Genomic DNA, 15304 nt, shown 5'->3' on the forward strand with positions numbered 1-15304 from the left:
CTCTCCCCGTTGCTGTATCCCCCTTTGCCCTGCCCATCCCCAACACCACGGGCTGGGAGCCTGGGGGGCACTTAGCAGCACGAGCTGCACGCCTGGGGGTGATGTGCCTTCTGCGGAGGGACTGATGGGGAGTAAAAACTCTGAGCCCACAGCTTCGCTCAGCACATGTGAGAGGAGCTGGCCAACCTGAAAAGATGTGGCCGTGACAAAGGGTTCTGCCAGATGTCCTGTGGAACCTTCCAGAATTCCTCCATTAATGCCAACGAACCTGCCCAGGCAGAGACGGAAAGAGACTTGGCTGCCTTCTGAAATTAACTTCCGTTAGGAAGGGAGGGAGGGAGGGAGAAAGGAAGGGAGGGAGGAACAGAATAACATTCAGGCACTTTTTCATGGCCCTTTAAAATGTCCAAGCACTTTTGCATTGACTGTTTCTCCTTTTATCATCCAGCCTGTGAAGTTCACAGCTTGGGAATTACCAGCCCATTAGACAGATGAAGAAACCAAGGCCCCAGTGGGACGGAGGCCTTTCCCACCTCACATGTCAAGTCAGTGGTCAAATTAACAGGACCTTGGGGGCCCTGCACTGAGCCATGGGTCCCTTCTACCAGATCCCTGAGGATGAGCTCTCGACTGGGGTCTCAACCCACCCCCAAGATAGGAGCTCTTTGCCTGGCTTCCAGAATTGTGAGCCACCAGTCCTACAGAATGAGAGCTACTAATACACACTGCCGTGGCAGGCCCGGAGAGTGACGCCTGCCTCCCTGGCCCTGTCTGAAGCCGGGCTCCCAGGACGTGGCCTTGTTTCAAAGACTAAAAAATTAGCCGACAAACAAAGTGAGATGGGAAAATACCCATGGGAAGGAAAGAATGCACCTTCTCCTCCCTCTTTCTCCTTTCTCTGTGGGGAGAAAGAAAACCCTAAATCCTGCCTTCAACTGGATTCTCCTGCCTGCACCAGCGCCCTGAGAGCAACACCCAGACCCTGAGAGCATTTGCTCCAGCCAGTGGGGCAGAGCGACCCAAGGAGACAGGCAGCCTGCCTGCCAAGCTCACGCCCTTCCTGCCTGCCTCTGGGGAAATGAGCCTCTCTGAGCCCTGGGTCTCCTCGCTGGTCATGTAGATGATGGTGATACATGCACCATGGAGTGGCAATGAGGATTAAATAGGATCATGTACGCAAGATGGTTGGCACGAAGCAAGGAGTTGATAAATGGAAGAGGTGCTATAATAATTACATTGTAATGTGTATTATAATTCTTTTTGCGGGCTCTTGAGAATGAGAACTTTCTGCCAACGTGGAGAATGAGAGGAGCAAATGAGAAGAACACCAAGATAAGAGCAGTAAGCCCTGAGGAGGACGATGTGGGGACAGGCTCCGTCCGTCTGCCACTCCCCGCTCTGCTCCCTGCCCCCCGCTGCCCCCATACTGCATGTCACCATACTATTATGGCTGCTCTCCAGCCTCCAAAGGGCCTCCCATGGCCAGGTCTGCAGCCTCTACAGGATAGGACAGGTAAGGTCGGCTTCTCCCCCTTTCTATTTTTCCCTGCCTTCCTGTCCTGCCAGAGACAAGTACCCCTAACGCCCGTGCTCCAGAATCATAATGCCACAAAAACCTTGGCGAGATAGGGCGAGAGAAAGAGAGTGGCTGAGGCAACTCAACACCTTTAGTCGCTGGCCTGATCCCCCGCAGGGCTGGCCACTAGCTGGCTGTCATGGCGTTTCTTCTGCATCTTTAGGCCTGCTGGGCTCAGCGGCAGTCACCCCTGGGAGGGACGGCAAGATGGGCTGGGAGTTCCTCCGGGCATCACAAGCACAGGAAGTGGGTCTATGCCCCAAGGGTCCTGCCTTGGCCCTGCTGAGACAGGCAGTGGACTATGGAGGACCCACACAGAGCCAGGTTCAAATCCAGCTGAGGGCAAACTGCCTGAGCTCTTACAGCCTCAGGTTCCTCACCGGAAGGATGCAGTCACTCCTAGTGCCACCACAAAAACCACAAGAATAAATGACAGACAAGGAGTTGTTAGAAAGACTGAATAACCAGAAACATTCATGGGAATGACAGCTGGGCTGCAGGCGCCTCTGCACCCGGCTGTGCCTCGCATTAACCCTTTATTATTTTATTTTATTTTTTTGAGATGGAGCCTCGCTCTATCACCCAGGCTGGACTGCAGTGGTGCAATCTCAGCTCACTGCAACCTCCACCTCCCACATTCAAGCAATTCTCCTATCTCAGCCTCCTGAGTAGCTGGGATTACAGCCATGCACTACCATGCCAGGCTAATTTTTGTATTTTTAGTAGAGAGGGGGTTGCATCATGTCAGCCAGGCTGGTCTCGAACTCCTGATGTCAAGTGGTCTGCCCTCCTTGGCCTCCCAAAGTGCTGGGATTACAGGCATGAGCCACCTTGCCTGGCCGCATTAACCCTTTAGGTGTGGAACATGGAACGTTCCAGAGATGTCAGGACAGCAGTCGTTGACCAGCTGTGTAAATACAGAACTTCAAAATCCAAGCACCCACATACCAGTGAGGAGCCCTGGGGACCTCACGCCCTCCTTACAGGGCCACTGTGAGGGTTGGTCAAATCTCGGGTGTACACACACTGTGTGGAGCCGCTGGTGTCCAACCGTCCTGATCCTGATTCAGGAACACACAAGCTCCTCAACCAGTGGGTGGCGTCTGGGCCTGCAAGGACTGGTGGCAGGTGACAGGATCCCCTCTGAGGTCAGGAAGTGGGGCGTGTGGGTGTGCCACTTGGGCAGGCACGTCCCTGCTCATGCCACCCTGGCCAGGCACAGCAAAATCAGGCCCTGCTCCTCCCCCAACTACCCAAAGGTACAGAAAACAGGAGAGACCCAGCCTCGTTCCTCAACACTCCGCCCAAGCTTTTGGGGACCTGGCCAGTGCTCCACCCCAGACTCCGCAACTTGGCATTTCTAGCTGTGCCCGAGATGGGGCAAAGGGAGGGGCGGAGGGAGCTATTTGGAGTCTGGAAAGGGCTGTGGTGGGTGTGAAAGGGAGGCAGTGACGGGGCTGGCAAGGCTGAGTGCCTTCCACCCACATCAACCACGCGACCCGCCGTCAGCCCGAGGCCTGGCCTCAGCACAGATGATGATGAGACCCAGGGGAAGTGGGAGGTAGAGAGGAGAGTGTCTGAAAGTGGCCGGGGTAGGGAGAGAAGACGTCAGCACAGGGCCACCTGGGAGGACCACAAATGGTGACGTGGCTGCAGAGCCATGGCCAAGAAGACATGGTTCTCTGTGCTGCCATGGAGAGGAGCAGTCAGCCTTCTTCTTCAGGCCATACTGTGTGGTTGTTGTCCTGGGCCCCGGGAGGCATGACACAGGGTCAGTGTTGGGGGAGGCACTGCAGATCACTGTGTCACAGACCACCTTCTCCCTGTACATGGCTCAGGTCTGGCCTCCAATGGCCTTCAACGGCCATGAGCCTAGACCAGGAGCAAGCAGAGTGGCCCGAGCCACTCTTCCCCCAGAGTGGGAAGCACTGTCTGGCCTCCTGCACTGGCCTCCCCTGAATTGAGTCTCTGCTTTCAAGGACTCTGTTCCAGGGCTGGGTGAAGGGAGTCAAATGAGAGAATGTGTGCAACATATAAAGGAGGGGCTATCAAAATCTTAGTCATCAAGATAAATAACATTTTAGGCTGGGCGCAGTGGCTCACACCTGTAATCCCAACACTCTGGGAGGCTGAGGCAGGTGGATCACCTGAGGTCAGGAGTTCGAGACCAGCCTGATCAACATGGTGAAACTCCATCTCTATTAAAAATACAAAAACTAGCTATGCGTGGTGGTGGGCACCTGTAATGCCAACTGCTTGGGAGGCTAAGGCAGAAGCATTGCTTGAACCCAGGAGGCAGAGTTTGCAGTGAGCCGAGATCACACCACTGCACTCCAGCCTGGGTCACAGAGTGAGACACTACAAAAAAAAAAAAAAAAAAAGATAAATAACATCTTAATATAATATTTTAAAGGATCCAAATCAAAGCAAAAAATTTGGAATGAACACCATCAAAATGTGACAAAAAGACAAACTCCAACAGGGCTACAGCAGGGAGAGCCTCCAAAGCACCGGGATGGTTCCTGTCTTTATCAGATGTTTTGATATGTTGTTCCTTGTGGAATTTTTGCATTAATTTGCCTTGCAAACATATTACATTCAAATATTATTTGTTTGATTGCTGAATTTTGGGGCCACCCCCTAAAATTTTGGGCTTGGTCTTGCATCTGTTCCCTTTTTAGATCTAATTCACTTCCCTGTTCCTCCCACCTCCCTCCAGGAATTAGGCCAGGTGACAACATAAGAGAACAACAGCTATGTGGAATCTGGGGGAACATGAGGCCAGACTCTCCTTAAAGAAGAGAGAGACAGGAGGTGCGGGGAGAAGGAGGCAGGCGTGGGAGGGGGCTGGGAGGTGGCTCCGAGTGTCTGTCCAGGCTGCCAGACAAGGATGAGAATGGGGAGGTGAGGATGAGACCCGGGATTGGGACAGACAGAAAGACTGGGAAAAGGGAGAGAGAAGCTGAGTGCAGAGAAAGGAATAAGAAAGAAAAATAACCACCATGGCATCCTGTGCAGAAGGCGCAATGGGCTGTTGGAAATGCCGTGTCTGCGCGTTTTGCAAGCTTTACTAAGACATGCTAACTCATTTCATCTGGCACCAGCCCTATGAGCCCTATGAGCCCTCTTTCCCCATTTGATGATGGGTAAATTGAGGCACACAGAAGCACCTGAGGCTGTGGGGCTGGGCTGAAGCTGGAATACCAGCCCAGGCAGTCTGACTCGGACCTGGGCACTTGAAACCATTCCTGGAAGGGAGGAGGAAGGCAGGGGAGGGGAAGGACAGTGGCATTCAGATACGGCTCCACTGCCAGCTGCCCCACCCTGATCCTCAGGCCATTGCTGGAGAGGAAGCTTGGACAGGCACGTACCATGGAGGAGACTCGTGGCCTCCATCAAGGCTTGGGATAAGAAGTGAGTCACCGTCAACTTCTCTTCAAACTAGAAATGTGGTCCCCCAGAAATATCAGACAAAACTATTTTTATAAATCACATTATAGCTCAAATATCTTGGGGAATTCACAAGTTAAAGACATTTCTGGCTGGGTGCAGTGACTCACACCTGTAATCCCAACACTTTGGGAGGCCAAGGCAGGAGAATCGCTTGAGGCCAGGGGTTCAAGTCCAGCCTGGGCAACATAGTGAGACCCCATCTCTACAAAAAATAAGATAAAAAAATAGCTGGGTGTGGTGGCACATGCCTGTAGTACCAGCTACTCAGAAGGCTGAGGTGGGAGGATTGCATGAACCCAGGAGCTTGAGGCTGCAGTGAACTATGATCAGGCTACTGCACTCCAGCTTGGGGAACAGAGTGAGACTCTGTCTGGGGGAAAAAAAAAAAAAAGCAGTAAAACAAAAGACTCAGCAGCTGGGCTTTGGGCATCTGGTAAGGGTGCAGTGCAGTGGCTGCTGTCAGATCAACCCTTTCCCCAGAGAGCAATAAACAACTGCCTGAGGCATTGGAGAATGACCAAAGGCAGGTGGACACTAGAGGGAAGTCAATGCTTAGAAGACAGAAATGGCACTGGCGGAACTTCCCATATTTATGGGTATTTGTTTGAGGTCAGGCTCTAGCACCTGCCAAGTGGGGAGGCTAAATCCAGATAGAAAAGCCACAGTCTTACTGGCTTAAACAACTGGAGGACAGACTTTGGGGCAACCACAACAGTTGGAAATTGAGGGTGGGAATCCCAGAAAGAGGAGAGCCAGAGGGAGGAGACCCAAATTCTGCATATAAATTCTACCCAAACCTTAGACGGATCTCTGAAATATGCATGCATAGGGCCTATCCCAAGCAGCCCAGCAAAGGCTAGAGGGACTGAACAGAGATTTCTGCTACTGCCAACCACAGGGGAGAGTGAGTTTGGCGTTTGAGTGCAGTGAAGTTACCTGTTTGCTAAAAAATATGTCATTCATAGCATCCAGGATACACTCCAAAATTTCTAGGCATATGAAGAAACAGGAAAATGCGATCCCTACACAATAGATAGGCAATCGATACAGATTGTTTTAGAACAGCTATTAGAACTATCCTCAAGGACATAAAGAAAAATATAGTCATAATGAATGAACACATAGAAAATCTCAGTAGGAAAAAAAAAAGCATAAAAAAGAACCAAATAAAAATTCTAGATTTGTATATGGTTTGGATACTTATCTCCTCCAAATCTCATGTGGAAATGTGATCTCCAGTGGTAGAGGTGGAGTCTGGCAGGTGGTGTTTGGGTAACGGGGGTTCCCCCATGAATGGCTTGGTGCCCTTCCCGTGGTAGCAAGTGAATTCTTGTTCTGTTAGACAGCTAGCACCACCTGCCTTCTAACTTGCTCCTTCTTTCTCCATCTGACACATCTGCTCTCCTTTCACCTTCTGCCATGAGTGGAAGCTTCCTGAGACCTCACCAGAAACAGATGCCAACACCATGCTTCTTTTTTTTTTTTTTGAGACAGAGTCTTGCTCTGTCACCAGGTGCCAGGCTGGAGTACAGTGGCACGATCTCAGCTCACTGCAATCTCCACCTCCTGGATTCAAGCAATTCTCCTGCCTCAGCCTCCCCAGTAGCTGGGACTACGGGTGCATGCCACAATGCCCAGCTAATTTTTGTATTTTTAAGTAGAGACAGGGTTTCACCATGTTGGCCAGGATGGTCTTGATCTCTTGACCTTGTGATCCACCTGCTTCAGCCTCCCAAAGTGCTGGGATTACAGGCATGAGCCACTGCGCCTGGCTAACACCATGCTTCTTGTACAGCCTCTAGAACCACAAGCCAAATAAAACGCATATATATATATATATATATATATATATATATATATCTATCTCCCAGTCCCAGGTATTCCTTTACAGCAATGCAAACAGACTAGTACAGAAAATTGGTACTGAGAGTGGGGTGTTGCTATAAAGATACTTGAAAATATTGAAAGAGCTTTGAAATTAGGTAATGAACAATGGCTGGAAGAGTTTGTTGGGCTCACAAAAAGACAAAAACGTGACAAAAAGTTTAGAACTTCTTAGCAACTAGTTAAATGGTTGTAACCAAAGTGCTGATAGAAATATAGAGAGCAAAGGCCAGGCTGACGAGGTTTTGGAGGAAAATAAAACATTTATTGAAAACTGAAATGAAGGTCACCCTGGTTATGCCTTAATAAAAATCTGGGCTACATTGTGTCTATGGCCTAGGGCTCTGTGAGAGACTAAACTTCCAAGTAATAACCCAAGATATCTGGCAAAAGAAATTTCTAAAGAACGAGATGTGGCCTGGGTGCTTCTAACTGCCTACGACTAGATATGAGAACAAAAACATGACTTAAATTTAAAACGTATAATTTTTTAAAAAAAGGCAGTGTAAAAACTTAGAAAAGTTATAGCTTGGCCATGAGGCAGAGAACAAAAGAGCCTTTCAGGTGAGAAATCTGAGGCACCTGTAAAATAACCCCCTGCTAGAGAAATTTACATGACTAAAAGGGAGTGAAGCGCTAATAACAAAGACAATGGGAAAAAGGCCTGGAAGACATTTCAAAAGTCTCTGGGATAATCCCTCCCATGACAGAGGCCTAAAAAATGGTTTTGGGGGCCACACCTGGACCCCTGCTGCCCTCTGCAGACCCGGGAGACTGCTCCCTGCATCCCTGCATCCCTAGCCAGGGATCAGAGAACCCTAGGTACCACTCAGGCCTCCACTTCAGGGGGCATAAGCCATAAGTCTTGGCAGCTTCCACATGGTGTGAAGCCTACAGGCACGCCGAATACAAAAGTGAAAGAGGTTGGACAGCTTCCACCTAGATTTCAGAAGATGTATGAAAAATCCTGGGTGCCCAAAGCCTGCCACAGGGGTAGAGCCTCCACAGGGGCCTCTGGTAGGGCACTGTCAAGCAAAAACATGGCATGGAAGCTCCCACAGGGTCCTCACTGGGAGACTGCCTGGTAGAGCTGTAGAAATGAGGCCATCCCCCTCCAGATCTCAGCACGGTATAGCCACCAACAGCTTACGACCTTAACATAAAAAGCCATAGACACTAGACTCCAATCCATTAAAAACAGCCAGGGGGCTGCACCCTACAAGCCAGAGGGGTAGAGCCGCCCAGGCCTGCGGAGCCCGCCCCTCATGCCAGTGTGCTCAAGATATGGAGCATGGAATCAAGGGAGATGATTTTAGAGCTTTAAGGTTTAACGTCTGCCCTGCTGGCTTTCGGACTTGTGTAGGGTGTGTCATTTCTTTCTTTTGGCTGATTTCTCCCTTTTGAAATGAAAATGTTTACCTCATGCCTCATACACCATTGTATCTTGAAAGTAAATCACTCGGTTTGGCTTTTACACATTCATAAATTTAAAACAACTGGCCTTGAGTCTCAAATGAGATGTTAGACTTTTTGAGTTGATACTCAAATGAGTTTAGACTCTAGAGGACTACTGGGAAAAAATGATTATATTTTACAATGTGAAAATGACATGAAATTTAGGGGGCCAGGGGTGAAATGATATGGTGTAGATATGTGTCCCCTCCAAATCCTCCATGTTAGAAGTGGGGCCTGGGGGTGGTGTCTGGATCGGGGGGCAGATCCCCTGATGCCTTTCCCATAGTAATAGGTGAATTCCTGCTCTGTTAGCTCACAAGAGAGCTGATTGTTTAAAGGAGCTGGTATCTTTCCCCTTCTCTCTTGTGTGTTCTCTCTCTTTTTCTCTATGTGAAACACCTGTTCCCTCTTTTCTTTCTGCCAATGAGTGGAAGCTTCTTGAGCCCTGCACTAGAAGCAGATGTGGTTGCCATGCTTCCTGTGCAGCTACGGAACAGTGAGCCAAATAAACTTCTTTTCTTTATACATTATCCAGCCTCAGATATTCCTTTATAACAATGCAAAATGGACTAGGCCAATCTGAATACAAGATCTGAAATTAAAAACTTATTGGAAAGATACAGATTGAAGAGAACGGAAGAGTCGGTGTGAGGACAGATCAAAAGAAAATATCCAATCTAAAGAACAGACAGAAAAGACTTAAAAAAAAGCAAAACCCAGAGCCTCAGACTGGAGATGAAGGTCTAACATATGTTATAAATGAAGTCCTGGCAAGAGTCGAGAGTGATTGAAGCCATAAAAAGTAGTGGAAGGAATAAGGAGGGAAAATCCCCCAAATTTGGAGGAAGACAAATTGAAGATTCAAGAGGCTCAAGGTACCCCAAGCAAGATAAATACAAGGAGAAAAGAGTCATTAACAGGTCACTGCAGATGGAAGGATCACACTTGATCTCCAAATTGCTGGACAGCAGGGTCCACCTCTCTGTGAGCTTCATGTACTTTTGTGAATACATCACATGACCATATTCCCATCATCTCCTTAAAAAGCACACATGGGGCGGAGGCTGAAAAAGCACCTACTATGTGCTAACAGCCTTTGCATATATCTTCTTCATTTACACGCACAGTGACCACGAGAACCAGGAACTCTAGTCTCCAAGCTGTTTCACTTATTGTTAATTTTTAAAAACCAAAATCAACACTAAGGTTTAGAGATATTGAGTAACTCACCGAAGATCATGCAGTTAGTAAGAGGGAGAGCCGGGGTTGAAAGCCTAATTCCAAAGCCCATGTTCTTTCATTTTCTTTCTTTCTTTTTTTGAGATGGAGTCTCACTCTGTCACCCAGGACGGGGTGCAATGGTGTCATCTCAGCTCACTGCAACCTCCGTCTTCCAGGTTCAAGTGATTCTCCTGCCTCAGTCTCCTGAGTAGCTGGGATTACAGGTGCGTGCCACCACACCCAGCTAATTTTTGTATTTTTAGTAGAGACGAGGTTTCAGCATGTTGGCCAGGCTGGTCTCAAACTCCTGACCTCAGGTGATCTGCCTGCCTCAGCCTCCCAAAGTGCTGGGATTATAGGCGTGAGGCACTGTGCCCTGCCTCATGTCATTTTGCATTCGTGCCTATTAACCCCGGCAGCACATTGGAATCACATGGCCAGGGACAGGGGTGGGGAGGGCTTTCAGAAACAATCCCGACTCCCAGCGAATTAAATCAGAGTTAGTCCAGGCTGGGGCCAGGCATTGGAATTTTTTGTTTCCAGCCCCTCCGGGTGACTGTAAGCTGTGATGTGGATTGAAAGCCAGTGTTGTACACTATGCTGCACTCTGAGAAAGATCAGATGAGAGAAGAAAACTGGGTCAATCCCCCCTCACTCTGGTAGGTGGGCGACGAGAACCTCCGAGAGGTCCTCGGCACGGAGCTCCGAGCCTTGATCTGTAAGCCCGTACCCTTCCTCCCTTGTCTTTTCCTTAGCTCGAGGAGCTGCACTGCTGTCACCACTCTCAGCTCCAGAAGATATGGGGGTGATAAAAGTGGCTGAGGAGCCTCTCTGCAGCAGGTCCTGAGTTACAGGAGGCCGCAGCCGTGGACGTGGGACACTTACCCTGGGTGAAGGATGAGGAGCAGGACCTCAGGGCCCTAACTCTTCCAGGCTTTGGCTGGGGAAGGAAGAGAGTCAGGAGGCCCCATTACTCTCCCCAGAGCCCCTTGGGACGGTCCCATGGTCTTGGGGAGGGACTGGGACAGCCGAGCTCAGTGGATACACGGACCCAGCCTTGCCATCCCCGCTGCTCTCCCCTCCCAGTTTACACCCCTGCCTCCTAAGCGCTTCCCGGCCTCAACATGCATCTCCTCCACCCCTGCACAAGGTCCAGAAACCACAGAACCCACAGGCTCTGTGAGCTCCGGGCTGTGTTTTCCCAAATCCCAGCACAGAGCAGATGCTCAATAAGGAGCCTCCAGATCCATGTGAGGGTGGGTGGGGCGGCTCCCTCTGCTGGCCCCCTGAGGAGCTGGTGCCGCTTTGCCATTTGCCGCTAGACTAGCCCAATGATAAAAAGAGGGGGACACCAACACCTCCCTTGTGATGGTGTTGGTGATGGTGGGGCTGATGATGGTCATGTTGCTACCTTCCAGCACGCACTGACTACCCTCGAGGCACTGAACGCACATCAGCTCACCGCCATGTCACAGCCAAACACAGCTGCTTTAGTTTTGTTTTACAGACGGGAAGGCTGAGACTCAGAGACGATCATGTCCTTGCCCGTGGCAGAACTCATTTCAAAGCCAGGTCCGTCTTGAACACCGGAGCCCTGCGGAGGGGCCGTCTTCTACCCGTTCCTATGTTCTTCCTGCCCCTCCCTCGACTGAAACGAATTTAGCAGAAAATGGTCCTCCCAGGCCTGCAGGGACATGGCTCACCCCACATGCTCTGTGTCCCTTTTAGGGTTCCTGCTCCCCTACTCTGCCCCAGCCCACAGCCTGGGGTGAAGGGTGGCTATTGTGAGCCCTGGTGAGGTCCTGAGCGGCTGCTGGGACCTTCTCAATGTCTGGGCAAAACTCTCTGGAGAAGGTACTCTGGCTGGCAGGAGTTCGCTGGGTAATGGAAGTGGCTGCAGGAGGTGGCTCTGGTTCTCTCTCTCTCTCTCTCTTTCTCTTTTTTAAGGTAGAGTCTCACTCTGTCACCCAGGCTGGAATGCAGTGGCACAATCTCAGCTCACTGCAATCTCTGTCTGCTGGGTTCAAGCAATTCTCCTGCCTCAGCCTCCGAGTAGCTGGGATTACAGGCACGTGATACCACATCTGGCTAATTTCTGTATTTTTACTAGAGACGGGGTTTCACCATGTTGGCCAGGCTGGTCTCGAACTCCTGACCTCAGGTGATGTGCCCAACTCCCAAAGTGCTGGGATTACAGATGTGAGCCACTGCTCGCAGTTTGGGTCTCTCTTTGTGTCAAGGCAATGATGAGGCTAAGGAGGGTGACAGGAGCCCCTGAGCTCCAGGTGTGGTGGGCTGTGGTCCCAATCACCAGCTTCCTGTCTTACCGATGCACAAAGGTGGAGACACTGGTACTCAGCGCTGGCAACCCCATGGCCAGGAGACAGGTCAAGCTCCCTGACTTCCCAATGCCTACAGGCCACTCTTGGCCACTCTGGGAGTTTGGTGGCCCACCCAGGCCCAACCCTGAGCCCATCGATCTGGGTCCCAGGGGAGCGTGTGGGAGTCCAGCCTGGTGGCCCCCCAGGCACTCCGAGCAGCCTTGCCTAATGACCACAGAAAGCCATTACAGCTTACTTAGCTGTAAACAGCTCTCCACAGCACTCATTAGGGCCGAGGAGCTCAGAGAGCTCTCCTCCTCGTGTGCCCAGCGGGAGCTATGCCTTTTTACTGGAAACACTGCTTCCCGCCCAGCCTGTCTTCCAGGAAAGGTGAGCCTGGCTGGGGCCCGGCCAGTGCCCTGCCCTCCCCTGCCCTCTCTGACGGGGGTCTGACCCTCCATAGCGGCTCTCTCCTCCCCGGACATTTCCTAGCCTGCAAGGGCCCAGGGACAGGGCAGGCAGAGCCCCAGCTGCCCCCGTGACAACACATGCCTGGCTTTCCATGGCCCACCCCACAGCCCATGGGGAAGGAGGAGTGCCTAGGGGGCCAGCTCCCCTGGGTGGGCCAGCACCCTGGACATGCGGGGCTGGGCGGCCGCCCACAGAGACTCCCTGTGGTAGAGATGCTCCAATTGTGGCTGGGACAGATGAACAGTTCTGGGGCCTAAAATGCAGGCGGGTGAGACCTCGGCGTTCTGCCCAGGCAGAATGGTCTCCCAAATCAGAGCTGTTCAAATGGTTTTAGACTCGGTCTCCACAAAATCCTGTGGAGGGCCCCAACAGGTGAAACAGGGTAAGGGCAGTTGTCCTCATCTAAGTGGGGGTGAGGGTGGGGTCCACAGCCTATCTGCCTGTTTTGCTGTTTCCCTTACTCCCCACCTTGTCCTATCCGCTACCTGCGTGCGGGCTCAGTTACCTCTGTAGAATCCTGGGGTCCGCAGACAGGGTTTAGTAACCAGTGACCTGCACCACGCCCTGTTTTCTCTGCCTGGAGCTCTCCGACCCCTCTTCCCACCACTCCATCCACCCCCACATCCTGATGGCATCCCGTTCCAGCCCTGCCCTCCCTTCCTCTCATGCCAGCCTCCCTCTGATCACCCAGACATTTTCCTTAGCATACGCTGTGTTTTCCGACGACACTCCTAATTGTGTAGTTACTTGTGTATTGCCTTCCCAACTGTTCTCCGAGCCTCATAGGGAGGAAGACCATGTGTGTTCTGGTCTCATCTCCACAATGAGCCTAGTGCTAGGCACACAGCAGGCAGTCCATAAAGATCGAATGAATGAATGAATGAATAAGTGATGATCTAAGCGTATGATGCTCACCTTGCTGGAGAAGGGGCATCAACATCTTCCTGTCATTGATCCCCTCTGTGTCCTCAGCCCTCATGACCCGATGTGTCTTTCATCTGCCCCTCCACCCCCAATCTGGCCAGTACCTACTTTTCCTTTACCTTTCATCTGAGATACTTCCCCCCAGGGAGCCTCCCAGCATCATCAAACACCCAGCATGCTCCCTTGTAATGGTGCCTTGTTATCTCTTTCTCCCTGGACCTGGACACAGAGGACAGGTGTCTAGTGTCAACACATGGCAAGGTGTCCAGGGCAGGTGTGCCATGTGAATGAACAGGTGACTGCCTCATGGCCCTGCCACTATGGGGCAACACCACCACCTTGGAGGCTGATGGACCTGGTCGCATAGGATGAGGCCTCTCCATCCTCCACTTTCCCCCAGTCAGCAGCCCCAGACACCTTCCCAATGTCTGAGCAGAACTCTCCAGAGAACACACTCTAGGCCAGCAGGGGGTCCTTGGCAATGGAAGTGGGTACACGAGGTGGCTCGGGTCTTTCTTTGGGTTGAGACAATGATGACTCTATGGAGGGTGAGAGAGGAGCCCCTGGGCTCCGGACATGGTGGGCTGGGGGCCCAACCACCAGCTTCCTGCCTCACTGCTGCACCAGGGTGAGGACACTGGTACCCAGCACTAGCAACCCCACAGCCAGTAGAGAGGTCACTCTGTACTCCCTTCCCAATCCAGTTCCCCAGAGGCTTCTCCATCTCAGGAATGATCGCCTCTACCCTTCACCCAGCTGCTGGGACCCCAAACCTTGGAATCATCATTCGGTCCATCAGCTGAGAACATCCTGCTGGCTTCACCCACAAAATGCACCTTGAATCTAACTGCTGCTCACCACCCATGTTGCCACCACCCTTGCCAGCACCATCCCCGGCTGTGGCCTGGACCACCACCTCCTCACAGGTGTGCCTGCTCCCCTCCGCTCCCTGAGTCTCAGTCTCACATGGCAGCCAGAGGGATTGATTTAATGCATAAATCGGATCAGGCCACTACTTGGCTCAAAGCCTCCAGGGGCTGCCACTCACATGCAGTCAAATCCAGAGTCTACACTGTAACCTGCAGAGCCCTGTGTGGATGGGCCGCTGGCTCTCCCCAGCTCCAGCCTCCTCTCCACATACGCCCAACCCCGCCCTTCATCAGGGCCTTGCTCTCAGGGGTCCCTGGGCTCCTCTGTCTTGCCATCTTCCAAATGTCACCTCCCTGACCACCTCAGTGCCACCTTCCAGACCTGCTGGCTTCTTCCTGGCCTCCACGGGCACTATGCCTTCTTAACATTACCGCTCACATCTATGCGCTTTCTCACCATCTGCCCACCCCTCAGGAATGGAAGCTTCATAAAGGCAAGAACTTTTATCTGTGCTGTTTTGCTCCTGTCCCTTCAGCCCCTAGAACAGCAGCGAATACATCAATAGATATGTATTACATGCATATTTATGTAACATCTATTAATTTAGATGTAGGTGTAACAAATATTTGATACATGAATGGATACTTTTAAATCCATTATCGTTTAATCGGTCAGTCCCCCTTGGTTACATTTGTTTATAAATGAGCATCAGATCCAACTCTGATCACAGCTGACGTCATGCACATGCACACACACACACACATACGTGCATACAAACACACAAGCACACGCACACACACACACACGCCCAGCTGCTGATTAGCCTTGTTAGTTTTTTCTCTCCCTTTTCCCAGTAGCTGCAACTTCAGGAGGTCACCTTGTGAGTGAGTGAAGGAGGTGGGGTGGATCTTTTCCTCAAGGCCAGCCCCTCCCACCAGGCTCAGTTGCCAGCCAGGAGATAAAGTCCCCCATGAACACAGCATCACCTCTACCTCCACTCTGGAACCAATGCAAGCTCTAAATGCCTTGCCCTTGCTTCCTTCCTAAACATTTAATGCCAAGCTGGCCTTCCCCACCTCTCTGGACACTTTCCTCCCTCCTTCTGTCCCTCCTTCCTTCCTTCCTTTTT

General features: G+C 51.4%; 1 protein-coding gene across 1 annotated transcript in view; it reads right to left on the reverse strand.

The window, feature by feature from the left end:
• SDK2 (sidekick cell adhesion molecule 2) overlaps window positions 1-15304 on the reverse strand; it is a 318487-nt gene that overhangs the window by 233400 nt on the left and 69783 nt on the right. The gene's annotated exons all lie outside the window — the stretch shown is intronic.

This window comes from Cebus imitator, unplaced genomic scaffold (genome assembly GCF_001604975.1).
Source record: "Cebus imitator isolate Cc_AM_T3 unplaced genomic scaffold, Cebus_imitator-1.0 Scaffold93, whole genome shotgun sequence".
NCBI classification, from domain to species: Eukaryota; Metazoa; Chordata; class Mammalia; order Primates; family Cebidae; genus Cebus; species Cebus imitator.